Source organism: Aethina tumida, chromosome 3, assembly GCF_024364675.1.
Source record: "Aethina tumida isolate Nest 87 chromosome 3, icAetTumi1.1, whole genome shotgun sequence".
Taxonomy (NCBI): Eukaryota; Metazoa; Arthropoda; class Insecta; order Coleoptera; family Nitidulidae; genus Aethina; species Aethina tumida.
In genome coordinates, this window is record NC_065437.1 from 790,661 (window position 1) to 807,431 (window position 16,771).

General features: G+C 23.5%; 1 long non-coding RNA gene across 1 annotated transcript in view; it reads right to left on the bottom strand.

Annotated features, from left to right (window-relative positions):
• LOC126264807 (uncharacterized) overlaps positions 1–16,771 on the bottom strand; it is a 43,287-nt gene that overhangs the window by 14,082 nt on the left and 12,434 nt on the right. Inside the window, exon 2 of the long non-coding RNA XR_007547436.1 lies at positions 8,601–8,647. This is a non-coding gene — a long non-coding RNA (uncharacterized LOC126264807). The remainder of the gene's footprint in view (positions 1–8,600; positions 8,648–16,771) is intronic.

Genomic DNA, 16,771 nt, shown 5'->3' on the forward strand with positions numbered 1-16,771 from the left:
GATCAACATTTAAATTAAAAGCTCACGGTTGCGTGTCAAACACGCACGACCAAAATTGGAGCTGAATTTCTTGGTTCGTGTCGAAGTAAATCTTTGTTCAGATTACCATACTAACAAGAACATTTTCAACAAACTAATTTACGTTGTGTGTGCTTTTTTCTATTGTTCAAATCCGTGTTGGGACATCGACTTTGTGATATCTTAGTCTACATCTAAAATTCGACTTTTCCTTATTTATTCATTAAGTGTTTTAAATTTACAAACTAGATACAAAACATAACAATTATTAATTACTCTTATTATGAAATTTTTTCATATTCAGAAATAAAACTGTCTCGTTTATTAGTGTATATTATATTCTACTGAAAATGGACAAAATTTAGCTGATATTTTGTCCCTTTTTTGAGGTTTCCTGACTTATAATTTAAATATTTTATAGATTTTCTAATTATATTGGTTATTTATACAAATTTTATTTGAATATCTTGATAAAATTTGTCATGTCATTTTACCAAAAATAGATGAATATTAGCTGACTTTTTCTTATACTTTATCTTTTTTGAGGTTTTCTGTCTTATAATTTAAATATTTTTAAATTTTTTTCATTATCTTGAATATTTATAAAAAGATACAAATATTATATAAATATTTTGATAAAATTTGTTATTTTTCAGTCAATTTCAACTAAAAATTGGCAAAAATTAACTGACTTTTTCTTATATTTTATCCCTTTTGTGATTTCCTGTCTTATAATTTAAATATTTTTTAGATTTTCTAATTATTTTAATTATTTATAAAAAGATACAAATATTATCTGAATATTTTGATTAAATTTATTATTTTTCAGTCAATTTCAACTAAAATTGACGAATATCAGCTGACTTTTTTATATTTTGTTCCTTTTTGAGGTTTCCTGTTTTATAATTTACATATTTTTCTAACTATTTTGATATTTTATGAAAAGATTCAAATATTTTTCAGTCATTTAGTTAAAAATGTACAAAAATACATTTTAGATTTCATCAATTTTTGAGTTTTTAGTAAATTATGATAAATTAAATAAATAAAATGATAAAAATAGTACCAACTTTAAAAGATTATTGATATTTTTGTATTGTCAGGAAAATTAGATCAGATAAAATCAGAAAACTGGAAAAATGAAAACAGTACTTGTATTTATACTTACTTACTCCTTTCAACAAAGAATATTTCAATTTTATACGTCGAGGTAAACAAATTAAATAAACATATTAAATATTTATCTTTACCTTTATTCCCCTTCAAAGGTAGAAAAGCTCTCCTCGTCAAAGGGAAAGAGCGCTCCAATGACCTTACGGACCAATCGTAATCACCGAATGTCTGTCTACCTTAAGAACGCCGTTTGTTTTTGCCCTACAGATTTTCCTTTATTCACTCCAGCAAATCTCGTTGCCGATGCCTTGTGCCGTTCTTTGATAAAACATGTGTCGCAAATAAACAATCCCGCTTTTGCCTCTCGCGAAGATGTACTTTAGATGATAACTTTGTTTCGGTGGAAGGTATACACGAAGCTGCAGTTTTGGTGCCACAAAATGATTCACGTAAATTCTATGTACAAATATTATGAACAAGAAACACATAATTTATGTTATATTTCAATTAATTTTTATATTAAACTCTATATATTATCTGAAAGCTTTTTTAAGCTTTAAGTCAATCAAGTTAATTAGAAAATATAAAAAAATGAAAATACTTAATTGAAAATTAGTGATAAATAACATTTTTTATAAATAATCAAGATATTTATAAATTATACAAATTATAAGAAAAAGTCAGCTAATATTCCTTAATTTTTAGCTGAAATTGACACATGTTATCAAAATATTCAGATAATATTTGTATATTCTTATAAATAATCAAGGAAATTTATGAAATATTTAAATTATAAGACAGGAAATCTCAAAAAGAACAAATTATAAGAAAAAGTAAGCTAATATTCGTCAATTTTTAGCTGAAATTGACTGAAAAATAATAAATTTTATTAAAATATTCAAATGATATTTGTATCTTTTTATAAATAATCAAGATAATTAGAAAATTTATGAAATATTTAAATTATAAGACAGGAAATCTCAAAAAGAACAAATTATAAAAAAAAGTAATAAATATTCGTCAATTTTTAGCTGAAATTGACTGACAAATAATAAATTTTATTAAAATATTCAAATAATATTTGTATCTTTTTATAAATAATCAAGATAATTAGAAAATTTATGAAATATTTAAATTATAAGATAGAAAACCTCAAAAAGAGACAAAATATAATAAAAAGTCAGCTAATATTCGTCAATTTTTAGCTGAAATTGACTGAAAAATAATAAATTTTATTAAAATATTCAAATGATATTTGTATCTTTTTATAAATAATCAAGATAATTAGAAAATTTATGAAATATTTAAATTATAAGACAGGAAATCTCAAAAAGAACAAATTATAAGAAAAAGTAAGCTAATATTCGTCAATTTTTAGCTGAAATTGACTGAAAAATAATAAATTTTATTAAAATATTCAAATGATATTTGTATCTTTTTATAAATAATCAAGATAATTAGAAAATTTATGAAATATTTAAATTATAAGACAGGAAATCTCAAAAAGAACAAATTATAAGAAAAAGTAAGCTAATATTCGTCAATTTTTAGCTGAAATTGACTAAAAAATAATAAATTTTATTAAAATATTCAAATAATATTTGTATCTTTTTATAAATAATCAAGATAATTAGAAAATTTATGAAATATTTAAATTATAAGACAGGAAATCTCAAAAAGAACAAATTATAAGAAAAAGTAATAAATATTCGTCAATTTTTAGCTGAAATTGACTGACAAATAATAAATTTTATTAAAATATTCAAATAATATTTGTATCTTTTTATAAATAATCAAGATAATTAGAAAATCTATGAAATATTTAAATTATAAGATAGAAAACCTCAAAAAGAGAAAAAATATAATAAAAAGTCAGCTAATATTCGTCAATTTTTAGCTGAAATTGACTGAAAAATAATAAATTTTATTAAAATATTCAAATGATATTTGTATCTTTTTATAAATAATCAAGATAATTAGAAAATTTATGAAATATTTAAATTATAAGACAGGAAATCTCAAAAAGAACAAATTATAAGAAAAAGTAAGCTAATATTCGTCAATTTTTAGCTGAAATTGACTAAAAAATAATAAATTTTATTAAAATATTCAAATAATATTTGTATCTTTTTATAAATAATCAAGATAATTAGAAAATTTATGAAATATTTAAATTATAAGACAGGAAACCTCAAAAAGAACAAATTATAAGAAAAAGTAAGCTAATATTCGTCAATTTTTAGCTGAAATTGACTGACAAATAATAAATTTTATTAAAATATTCAAATAATATTTGTATCTTTTTATAAATAATCAAGATAATTAGAAAATCTATGAAATATTTAAATTATAAGATAGAAAACCTCAAAAAGAGAAAAAATATAATAAAAAGTCAGCTAATATTCGTCAATTTTTAGCTGAAATTGACTGAAAAATAATAAATTTTATTAAAATATTCAAATGATATTTGTATCTTTTTATAAATAATCAAGATAATTAGAAAATTTATGAAATATTTAAATTATAAGACAGGAAATCTCAAAAAGAACAAATTATAAGAAAAAGTAAGCTAATATTCGTCAATTTTTAGCTGAAATTGACTAAAAAATAATAAATTTTATTAAAATATTCAAATAATATTTGTATCTTTTTATAAATAATCAAGATAATTAGAAAATTTATGAAATATTTAAATTATAAGACAGGAAACCTCAAAAAGAACAAATTATAAGAAAAAGTAAGCTAATATTCGTCAATTTTTAGCTGAAATTTACTGAAAAATAATAAATTTTATTAAAATATTCAAATGATATTTGTATCTTTTTATAAATAATCAAGATAATTAGAAAATTTAAAATATATTTAAATTATAAAACAGGAAATCTCAAAAAAGGATAAATTGTAAGAAAAAGTCAGATAATATTCGCTCATTTTAAGGTGAAATTGACTGAAAAATAATAAATTTTATCAAAATATTCAAATAAAATTTTTATAAATAAATAAGATAATTAGAAAATCTTGAAATATTTATATTAAGACTTCAAAAAGGGACAAAATATAAGAAAAAGCTAATATTCGTCCATTTTTAGCTGAAATTGACTGAAAAATAATAAATTTTATTAAAATATTCAGATAATATTTGTATCTTTTTATAAATAATTAAGATAATTGGAAAATCTATGAAATATTTAAATTATAAGACAGGAAACCTCAAAAAGGGACAAAATATAAGAAAAAGTCAACTAACATTAGTCTATTTTTAGTTGAAATTACAATTTTTATCAAAATATTCACATAATATATGTATCTTTTTATTAATAATCAAGATAATTATAAAATCTAAAAAAATATTTAAATTATAAGACAGTAACTTCAAAAAGGGACAAATTATAAGAAAAAGTAACCTAATATTCGTCAATTTTTAGCTGAAATTGACTGAAAATTAACAAATTTTATTAAAATATTCAGATAAATATAAAATAACTGAATGTTGGTTTTTAGTAATTTTAGAAAAAAAATAATTCATTCAATTTTTATTGACCATATTTTACCTTTTCCCCTATATTAAAAACACCTCGTACATAATAGTAAAAATATTGTTGAATAAAAATGTAAATTGTTGTTTTAAGGGTGAGAGAAGTTTAACAAAATAAATTTAATAACCACTTTTTAATTATTTTTTAAATCCCCTACCCCGAATAACTTAAATTATTTTTTTTAATAAATTCAATATGGCCATAATCGGATAATCATATCGGTGCATATTTCCGTCCAGTTAAAACACGAGAGAAAATCCATTTCCATTCAGCCGGGGGTGGCCGAAATAGCCGCCGGTCCGAAACAAGCCGATTGATGAACCAACAACATCGGAACGTTTAATTTTTATTCCAAGATTAAAATTGCCAACGCAGCACCGAAGGGGGTGGGAACGGAGGCCGTGACGGAAAATTACTTTTAATTCGTTGTTAATGAGTTTATAAGAACAAAGTTTCAGCGGGGAACTTTCAAAAAATTACCGGAGTTTTAGTACTAATTTTTATTTTCTTATTTCCAACCAATTCGAAGTTTTAGTTGACGAGCAATTGAAGGGCTGCAATTCAAGTTTGTGCCATAAGTCACGACGTCAAGCTTAATAAATTTGTTAACAGTATTATACATAAAGTTTACCAGGGTTGTCGACAAATGGCTTTGCCTGCCTCGTGACAACTATGGCCAGATAGAAAGGCGCCTTTTTCCTCCGGTGATAAACTACTCAATCTGTTTTCTCTATAGAAACACCGTTCCCGATGAAATATTCCTTCTTCCTTCCACCAAATCACAATGGACATTTTTTATTCATAAGCGTTTTAAAGACGAGGGACTCGACGTCTGATACGTGTGCCAAAGTGCAAATGCAAATACACGTGGAACTTCCCCCCTGAACTTCCATTCAACTTCTATTAAACTCTCGAATAAAGGGCTCGAGCATTTTAATGGTATAAATAAATTTTATTTGGTTTATTTGTGCTTTCAAAGGCTTTACAAGCACAACAAGTTGTGCTTTTACTTCTGAAATCGTCCACTTTTATGTGTTTCAGGCTCTTTAAAAACAATTAAGTAATAATTTTGTAGAGACACATAAATAAAAAGCGATAAAAAATTCGGAGCAGGTCGCCTAAAATATTTATGTATCTGTGTACGTGGATGAAGTTGTCAAATATACCGAACATAAGAGAATTAAACTCGGGAGATTTAAAATGAGAAACGACAAAAAACAACGAAACAAACAAGTTTAGGAAATGGACCGAATACGCTCCCGGCCCTTCTCCCCAAAGGCAAAATGAATAATATACGGACGTTCAGCACCCTTTCATTTCAAAAAATTATAAGCACAATCTGTATAAACTGTTTCCACGGGTATTGAACGTGGGATTCGTGTGTGTTGCACTTGAAAAAGATGGACGTTGAATGGACGGAGATGAAAGGGCAGCGTCGGCTCAAAAACTCAGGAATTTATGCCGCGAAGAATGCTTAAAAGGCCGCACAAGCTTGAGATACGATTTTTCGAAACGGCGGAAAAACTGCTTTATCGTGCTTTTAAGTCTAAATAAAACTCTGTTGGTATAATATAATATTTTTAACAATACTATACGGGTTCAGTTTGTGGACCAACAAAAAGATTTTTTGGTGCTGGAAAAGGAAGAATGGATATTGGATATTTTTAATATAACCTCGGCTTCAATTTTTGAGATAATTGTGATAAAAACAGAAGTAAAGAAATAAATATATCCGTAGAAAATATCTTCTCTTTGGTATACAAGATAATTGAGTTTAGTTTTAATAAAAGATTTAAGTTAAAAAAATATAAAATTTATGAGGTCAAAAAGAAACTTCATACCTAAAATAAGCTGCAGTCTTTGATATATAGGATAATTGAATTTAATTAAGATAAAAAACATATATAAGTAAAAAATAAAAATATATTTTATTGTCAAAAAGAAACTTTATGCCTAAAATAAGCTTCATATACAGGACAACTGAATTTAATTAAGATAAAAGACATATATATGTAAAAAATAAAGATATATTTTGATATCAAAAAGAAACTTTATACATAAAATAAGTTTTAGTCTTTGATATATAGGATAATTGAATTTAATTCGAAAAAAAGTCATATATAAGTAAAAAATAAAGATATATTTTGAGGTCAAAAAAGAAACTTCATACCTAAAATAAGCTTCAGTCTTTGATATACAGGATAACTGAATTTAATTAAGATAAAAAACATATATAAGTAAAAAATAAAAATATATTTTATTGTCAAAAAGAAACTTTATGCCTAAAATAAGCTTCACTCTTTGATATACAGGACAACTGAATTTAATTAAGATAAAAGACATATATATGTAAAAAATAAAGATACATTTTGATATCAAAAAGAAACTTTATACATAAAATAAGTTTTAGTCTTTGATATACAGGATAATTGAATTTAATTCGAAAAAAAGTCATATATAAGTAAAAAATAAAGATATATTTTGAGGTCAAAAAAGAAACTTCATACCTAAAATAAGCTTCAGTCTTTGATATACAGGATAAATGAATTTAATTAAGATAAAAAACATATATAAGTAAAAAATAAAAATATATTTTATTGTCAAAAAGAAACTTTATGCCTAAAATAAGCTTCACTCTTTGATATACAGGACAACTGAATTTAATTAAGATAAAAGACATATATATGTAAAAAATAAAGATATATTTTGATATCAAAAAGAAACTTTATACATAAAATAAGTTTTAGTCTTTGATATACAGGATAATTGAATTTAATTCGAAAAAAAGTCATATATAAGTAAAAAATAAAGATATATTTTGAGGTCAAAAAAGAAACTTCATACCTAAAATAAGCTTCAGTCTTTGATATACAGGATAACTGAATTTAATTAAGATAAAAAACATATATAAGTAAAAAATAAAAATATATTTTATTGTCAAAAAGAAACTTTATGCCTAAAATAAGCTTCACTCTTTGATATACAGGACAACTGAATTTAATTAAGATAAAAGACATATATATGTAAAAAATAAAGATATATTTTGATATCAAAAAGAAACTTTATACATAAAATAAGTTTTAGTCTTTGATATACAGGATAATTGAATTTAATTAAAAAAAAAGTCATATATAAGTAAAAAATAAAGATATATTTTGAGGTCAAAAAAGAAACTTCATACCTAAAATAAGCTTCAGTCTTTAATATACAGGATAACTGAATTTAATTCGGATAAAAGACATATATAAGTAAAAAATAAAGATATATTTTGAGGTCAAAAAAGAAACTTCATACCTAAAATAAGCTTCAGTCTTTGATATACAGGATAACTGAATTTAATTAAGATAAAAGACAAATATAAGTAAAAAATAAAGATATATTTTGAAGTCAAAAAAGAAACTTCATACCTAAAATAAGCTTCAGTCTTTAATATACAGGATAACTGAATTTAATTCGGATAAAAGACATATATAAGTAAAAAATAAAGATATATTTTGAGGTCAAAAAAGAAACTTCATACATAAAATAAGCTTCAGTCTATAATATACAGGATAATTGAATTTAATTCGGATAAAAAACATATATAAGTAAAAATTAAAGATATATTTTGAAGTCAAAAAAGAAACTTCATACTTAAAATCAGCTTTAGACTTTGATATATAGGATGATTGAATTTAATTCAGATAATAGACATAAAAAATAAAGATCTTCTGGGAAATCAGAAAAGAAACTTCTTACCTAAAATTAGCTTCAGTCTTTGATATACAGGATAATTGAATTTAATTATGATAAAAGACATATATGAGTAAAAAATAACATCTTTTGAACTTAAAAAGGAAACTTCATAAGTAAGATAAGATTCAGTTTTTGAGATACACAATAATATACAAAGACATAAAAATGTTTTTTAAGTTTAAAATAAAAATTACATACCTAAAACCAGCTTCAGTTTTTCAGGCACAGGTTATTTTTATTTGATTCTGAAAAAAATAAATATATATATATTCATATATATTAATAATAATAACCAGCTTCACTCTCACAGGTTAATTGAATTTAGTTCTAATAAATGAAGATGATGTAAAGAGACAAAAATATCATATGAGGTCAAAATAGAAAGATGATTCATGTGACATTTCATTAAAATATTAATTATACACCTCAAATATTCAAATGTAAGACAAAATTAGAATATAAGTACCATTTATAAGATAATATGTTATTTTAAATCAGCATTTGAATGATTGATTATGAATGATAATCGATTCCTGCAAGTCAAGTATACTTCCAACCATCTATTATAAAATAATAGGTGGGATAATCGATTATTCGTTATAAAATTAGTTTGTAAGATAATTTGATGTTAAAATAATATCGATTATAATGGGCAGTGTTAAAAATGTGGTCCACGACATCGTGATATTTAGATAAAAGCATTATCATGTAACTATTGTAAAAGTGTAGAATTTCTTCGGCATAAAACCGAAAAGTTTATACCCCAGTTAATGGTGGAACATTACAAAACTCGGCTTTGTTTATTTCCGGTTTCTTTTCCGAGTCGACATGGCGTTCGCAATGCAGGCAATCGTTAATTCAAATGAGATATCATCTTTTGCATGCTAGAAACGAGAAATATAATAAGACTTTTCCCGTATTCGTTTACCTTAATTTCTTGGGGCCAGTTAAGGAGTTCTGAAATATACGCATTGAGATTTCCAGCTGAACATAACCGGGAGGGTGAAGTAGTGTGTGGGGAATTATATTAATTTTCTGCACTGTTTCAGGCGACGATAGTTCGCCGCAAACTTAAAATTACTCGTTCAGCTTGGGGGGCTGGGAATATGACGATCGATTCTTTTAATCCGGCCACATTCGTTACAAACTAATTACTTAATAATTTTAATACATGTTAGAATAATTATAATCTCGGCGTGAGCGACTCCGACGACGACAAAAACAGTGTGTCGCATTTGCCGAACTTGCTCTAATCGATTTTACATGTAAATTTCGCTAAATTACTGCCACAATTTCACTTATTAATCTCACGCCACCGTTCTAAATGATAATTTGCCAACAAGGGTGTATCAATTAAGTTTTGATTTATTGTCGTGCAACTTTGGGGCGTCCACATGCTGTTTACTGCTTATTTTTTTTGCACGAAATCTTTGATTAAAATGCTGAATAAAGTGGATACTTTTAGTTTAATCTGGATGCAAGTAATTGAACTGGCTCCTTTGAGAAGTTCAGCTCTTCTTAAATAAAACGTTGAGGAATTGTTAAATCTATTTTAAAGTTACTGACGTTTTCTGCATCGGACCTTAATGTTCCTGAAATTGCTGAAAGATGAAATGGGTCTTTCTAATCTTCCAAACTGAAGCTGATTTTTGCTATTTTGATTTCAAATGATATTTTTAATTTTTTACATCTCTTGAAATTATTATAAAAATGTCTCTAATTATGTTAAACACAAAAATGCATATTTTAAGGCATTAACTAAATTAATATACAATAATAACACTATTTACTTTGTTATTTATGAAAAATGTTATATATAATAATAGAAATATTCAAATTAAGTTTATTTCTTATAAAAAATGTCTCTAATTAAATTAAACACAAAAAAATGTATATTTTGAATGTATTAACTAAATAAATATACAATAATAACACTATTTTCTTCTTTATTTATGAAAAAATGTTATATATAATAACAGAAATATTCAATTAAGTTTGTTTCTTATAAAAATGTCTCTAATTAAATTAAACATAAAAATGTATATTTTGAAGGCATTAACTATATAAATATACAATAATAACACTATTTTCTTCTTTATTTATGAAAAAATGTTATATATAATAACAGAAATATTCGAATTAAGTTTGTTTCTTATAAAAATGTCTCTAATTAAATTAAACATAAAAATGTATATTTTGAAGGCATTAACTATATAAATATACAATAATAACACTATATTCTTCTTGATTTGAGAAAAAATATTATATATAATATCAGAAATATTCTAATGAAGATTGTTTCTTATAAAAAATGTGTTTAATTAAATTAAGCACAGAAAATGTATATTTTGAATGTATTAACTAAATAAATATAGAATAATAACACTATTTTCTTCTTTATTTGTGAAAAAATGTTATATATAATAACAGAAATATTCGAATTAAGTTTGTTTCTTATAAAAATGTCTCTAATTAAATTAAACATAAAAATGTATATTTTGGAGGTATTAACTATATAAATATACAATAATAACACTATTTTCTTCTTGATTTGAGAAAAAATGTTATATATAATAACAGAAATATTCGAATAAAGATTGTTTCTTATAAAAATGTCTCTAATTAAATTAATCACAAAAAATGTATATTTTAAAGGTATTAACTAAATAAATATACAATAATAACACTGTTTTCTTATTTATTTGTGACAAAATATTATATATAATAACAGAAATATTCGAATAAAGATTGTTTCTTATAAAAATGTCTCTAATTAAATTAATCACAAAAAATGTATATTTTGAAGGTATTAACTAAATAAATGTAGAATAATAACACTATTTTCTTCTTTATTTGTGAAAAATTGTTATATATAATAACAGAAATATTCGAATTAAGTTTGTTTCTTATAAAAATGTCTCTAATTAAATTAAACATAAAAATGTATATTTTGGAGGCATTAACTGTATAAATGTACAATAATAACACTATATTCTTCTTGATTTGAGAAAAAATATTATATATAATATCAGAAATATTCGAATGAAGATTGTTTCTTATAAAAAATGTGTTTAATTAAATTAAGCACAGAAAATGTATATTTTGAAGGTATTAGCTAAATAAATATAGAATAATAACACTATTTTCTTCTTTATTTGTGAAAAAATGTTATATATAATAACAGAAATATTCAAATTAAGTTTGTTTCTTATAAAAATGTCTCTAATTAAATTAAACATAAAAATGTATATTTTGGAGGCATTAACTGTATAAATATACAATAATAACACTATATTCTTCTTGATTTGAGAAAAAATGTTATATATAATAACAGAAATATTCGAATATTCGAATGTTTCTTATAAAAATGTCTCTAATTAAATTAATCACAAAAAATGTATATTTTGAAGGTATTAACTAAATAAATATACAATAATAACACTGTTTTCTTATTTATTTGTGACAAAATATTATATATAATAACAGAAATATTCGAATAAAGATTGTTTCTTATAAAAATGTCTCTAATTAAATTAATCACAAAAAATGTATATTTTGAAGGTATTAACTAAATAAATGTAGAATAATAACACTATTTTCTTCTTTATTTGTGAAAAAATGTTATATATAATAACAGAAATATTCGAATTAACTTTGTTTCTTATAAAAAATGTTTTTAATTAAACTAAAGTCGAAAAATGAATATTTGGAGGCATTAACTAAATAAATATACAATAATAACACTATATATTTATTAATTTATGAAACAAATAATAATACAAACTAGAAAATACTTTTTTGTATTGTATAGCTGACCTGATAAAAATCAAGGTGGATGTATTGAGTACTTTATAAGAAAACAAAGGAGGCAGATAAATATTTTCCCCGCACCCTCTACCCCCGTGGGAAATAAATTCGAATACGGAAACGCAGCTTCAACACATTTTTCTTAATATCTACACAGATGTATGGGAATCCCTCGCACGGTTCGATAACACAGATTACCCTTAACCACGAAATCGTACTTAATAAAAAAAATGTAATTCCCGATACGTGTCCATGTTAATTTTTTTTTTTTTTTTCTACGAATTCCCGTATCGAATCGAAGTGTCAAACAAAAATGGGAGGACGGAATAACTGTAATTCCGGACATCAAAAGGAACTGCATGAGAAACTCGCAGGAATGTAATTGTGCAATTCCGAGGACCGGATCGAATTTAAGGGAAATATATAAAAATATACGTGTTTAATAAAAAATAAAATCGATCGAAAAACAGGGTAATTTAACCGAAGCAATTAATAATAAATATTAGAGTTTAAAAATAAATTGCGGGCACCGAGTGAGGGGTATTTTGTATATATTTTAATTGATTTAATTAATTTAGTACAGCGGAATGAACATCAGAATTATGAGAGTGGCGGTGGCAAAGTGTTGGAAACGCGTAGACATACAAATTTCATGATTTAATTTACCAACATCCCTTTATAATTAATTTCTGAAACTGCCGAAACCTTTAATAATTTACCACATACTCGTATGAATTTCATCAAGAAATTACGTGTTTATTTTCATAATACCATATAATTGGAATTTGTAATTGTTACGTTTTCATTATACCATGTTGTACCTGTATATTATCATTCATTTCATAATTAAAAACTGCTGTCTCATTATTATAATTTCACTCACAATCGATTAATTAAAGACTTTTTTATTACAAACTTTATTTGAATGATTCTATTCTTAAATATTACATTTTTTCATAAATAAATAGTGTTATTATTGTATATATTGTATATATTGTATATTTAGTTTATGCATATAATATGGTATTACATTTTTTGTGTTAAATTTAATTAAGGACATTTTTATTAACGTACTTAACTTGAATATATCTATAATTATTCATAAATAAAAAAGAAAATAGTGTTATTATTGTAAATTTATTTACTTAATGTCTCCAAAATATACATCTTTTATGTTTAATTTAATTAGAAACATTTTTTATAAGAAACAAACTTAATTCGAATATTTCTGTTTTTATACGTAACATTTTTTCACAAGTAATGAAGAAAATAGTGTTATTATTGTATATTTAGTTAGTTAATGCCTCCAAAATATACATTTTTTGTGTTTAATTTAATTAGAGACATTTTTTATAAGAAACAAATTTAATTCGAATATTTCTGTTATCATATGTAACATTTTTTCACAAATAATGAAGCAAATAGTGTTATTATTGTATATTTATTTAGTTAATACCTCCAAAATATACATTTTTTGTGTTTAATTTAATTAGAGACATTTTTTATAAAAAACAATCTTTATTCGAATATTTCTGTTATTGTATATACCATTTTTTCACAAATAAAGAAGAAAATAGTGTTATTATTGTATATTTATTTAGTTAATGTCTCCAAAATATATATTTTTCATTTTTACTTTAAATACATTTTTAATAAGAGACAAAGTTATTTCTATTATTATATATAATAATTTTTGATAAACACAAAAGTAAATAGTGTTATAATTATATATTTATTTAGTAAATGCCTCTCACATATAAATTTTCATGTTTATTTTAAGTGGAGACATTTTTTATAATAAACGAACTTAATTACAACATTTCTTCATAAATAAAAAAGTAAACAGTGTTATTATTGTTAATTTATATAGGTAATGCCTTTAAAATATACATTTTTCGTATTTAATATAATTAAGAACATTATATTATATTATATAATATTATTATAATAAACAAATTTAATTTGAATATTTGTATTATTAAATATAGCATTTCTACATAAATAAAATGGTGTTATTATTGCATATTTATTTAGTTAATGTCTCCAAATATATACATTTTTCGAGTTTAATTTAACTAGAAATATTTTTTATAAGAAACAAACAACTTGAATATTATTATATATAACAATTATTCATAAATAAGAAAGTAAGTAGTGTTATTATTGTATATTTATTAAGATAATGCCTTAAAATATACATCTTTTGTATTTAATTTAATTAGAAACATTTTTTATAATCAATAAACTTAATTTGAATATTTGTATTATTAATTATAAAATTTTTTCGTAAATAAAAAAGAAAATAGTGTTATTATTGTATATTAATTTAGATAATGCCTTAAAATATGCATTTTTCGTGTTTAATTTATTTAGAGAGGTTTTGAAAATAGTAAATAATGTTTTAATTATAAAAAATATTTAGTAAATGTAAAATATACGTGAAATTTTATGTATAATTTTATTGGTAATATAACGTATGCTTTTATTATTAATAAATGTAGATAATAAAATTTTATATATAATTTATTATTATAATAAAAGGGTGAAATGATTTCAATAATGTTACAACACATGTCCGTAGTTAAGTTTTATGACTTATTTTAAAACAAATAATTGCCTCATTTTTTAATCAGCAATAGTAGGTGTTATTTACAAAGAAGAAACACTTTTTTGAAAGCCGTTTGTTTGCGGACGCATATGAAAGCGAATGTTATGCAAATGTGAAGCAGTTTTCCTTTCCTACCCTCTAAATACTGAATAGATTTTTCCATTTTAAGGTCGCAGCAGCGTTATCCTGATTAAAAAGAGTGCTTTTACATGGGAATCGCAAATTCTGCTCCTCTTGTGCATAGTAAATCGTTCACGCGGAGAAAATCGCCTTTCAAGGAATAGTTTTTAATTAATCCTCGATTCGGAAACGTGAAACAGCAAATGCTTTAATTTAAGGTGGAAAAAATCGTGTCTGAGGTCTGTTAAGGGAATAGTCTGTCGTCCTTTCGTCCTTTTTAACTCAGACGCAGACGCTCCACGAGTTCGATAAATCTGGTTTGGCAAAAAATCATATCATATTAAAAAAGTTTCGTAAGGAGCTTACTTTATTCACTCTCTGGTTAGAAAGAGCTGGAGGACGAAAATATATGAATTTAATGTGAGGCAGATAGAAAATCTCAATTTCCTTTTCAATAATCCTTATCTGAGAAACGTGTATATAATTTTAGGTTGCCTTTCGATTTGTGCTGTGCCTCACAATTTTTATCAGACAATTTTTGTACATTAAAAATGGAGCTTTAATTATTTTCCCCCGTCTTATATAAATATATATATATATAGTATAGAGTAAATTGTGTGGGCTATGTATTCGTTCGTCCGGAATTTATTTAGCATATGCCCATCGACGTAATTTATTTGCGTTACCATCAATATTTGCGAATAAGCCCGGCGTAGCGTACGACAGAAAGAATCTAAAATCTAATTTATAGACGTATTTCCATATCGTCGTTCCGTATCGGTTATTGCACGGTGTGGTACACGCTGAGCGGACAAAAGATGCCCTAATATCGGGCACGGATTTTCGACTCTAAAGCCGAAATGGTACAATTTAACTGTCACTATATTCTGATTCAGTGTTGCTCTTATATATTTCGATGCGATAAATCTTTATTACAAAATACTTTCCTCTTCTCAGTTTATTTCTTTAAAACTTAAGTGTCTGAATCATCCAATAAATAAGAAAATATTCGATTTTTTTTTACTTTATGTCTGCCGAGGTACGTGAAGCGAGTATTTTATAACAAAACATAGGGACAGAAATATATTTTCTCTACACTGCACCCTTAGAAACTTTTTTAATAATAATAAATTTAATTTGAGCATTTTCTTTATTTTATATAATATTTTTTCATAAATTAACAACACTTTTTTCGTTTTTATTTATAAAAATTGTTAAATTATTCAAATTAAGTTTGTTTCTTATAAAAAATGTCTCCAATTAAATTACACTCAAAAAATGAATATTTGAAAATATTTTGAAATCATTAACTAAATAAATATACAATAATAACACTATTTTCTTCATTGTTTGTGAACAAATGGTAATTATGATAACAGAAATATTCGAATTAAGTTTGTTTCTTATAAAAAATGTCTCTAATTAAATTAAACATAAAAAAATGTATATTTTGGAGGCATTAACTAAATAAATATACAATAATAACACAATTTTCTTCATTGTTTGTGTATAAATGTTACATATGATAACAGAAATATTCGAATTAAGTTTGTTTCTTATAAAAAAATGTCTCTAACTAAATTAAAAACAAAAAATGTATATTTTGAAAGCATTAATTAAATAAATATACAATAATAACACTATTTTCTTCATTACTAGTGAAAAAATGTTACATATGATAACAGAAATATTCGAATTAAGTTTGTTTCTTATAAAAAATATCTCTAATTAAATTAATCACAAAAAATGTATATTTTGGAAGCATTAATTAAATAAGTATACAATAATAACACTATTTTCTTCATTATTTGTGAAAAAATGTTATATATAATAA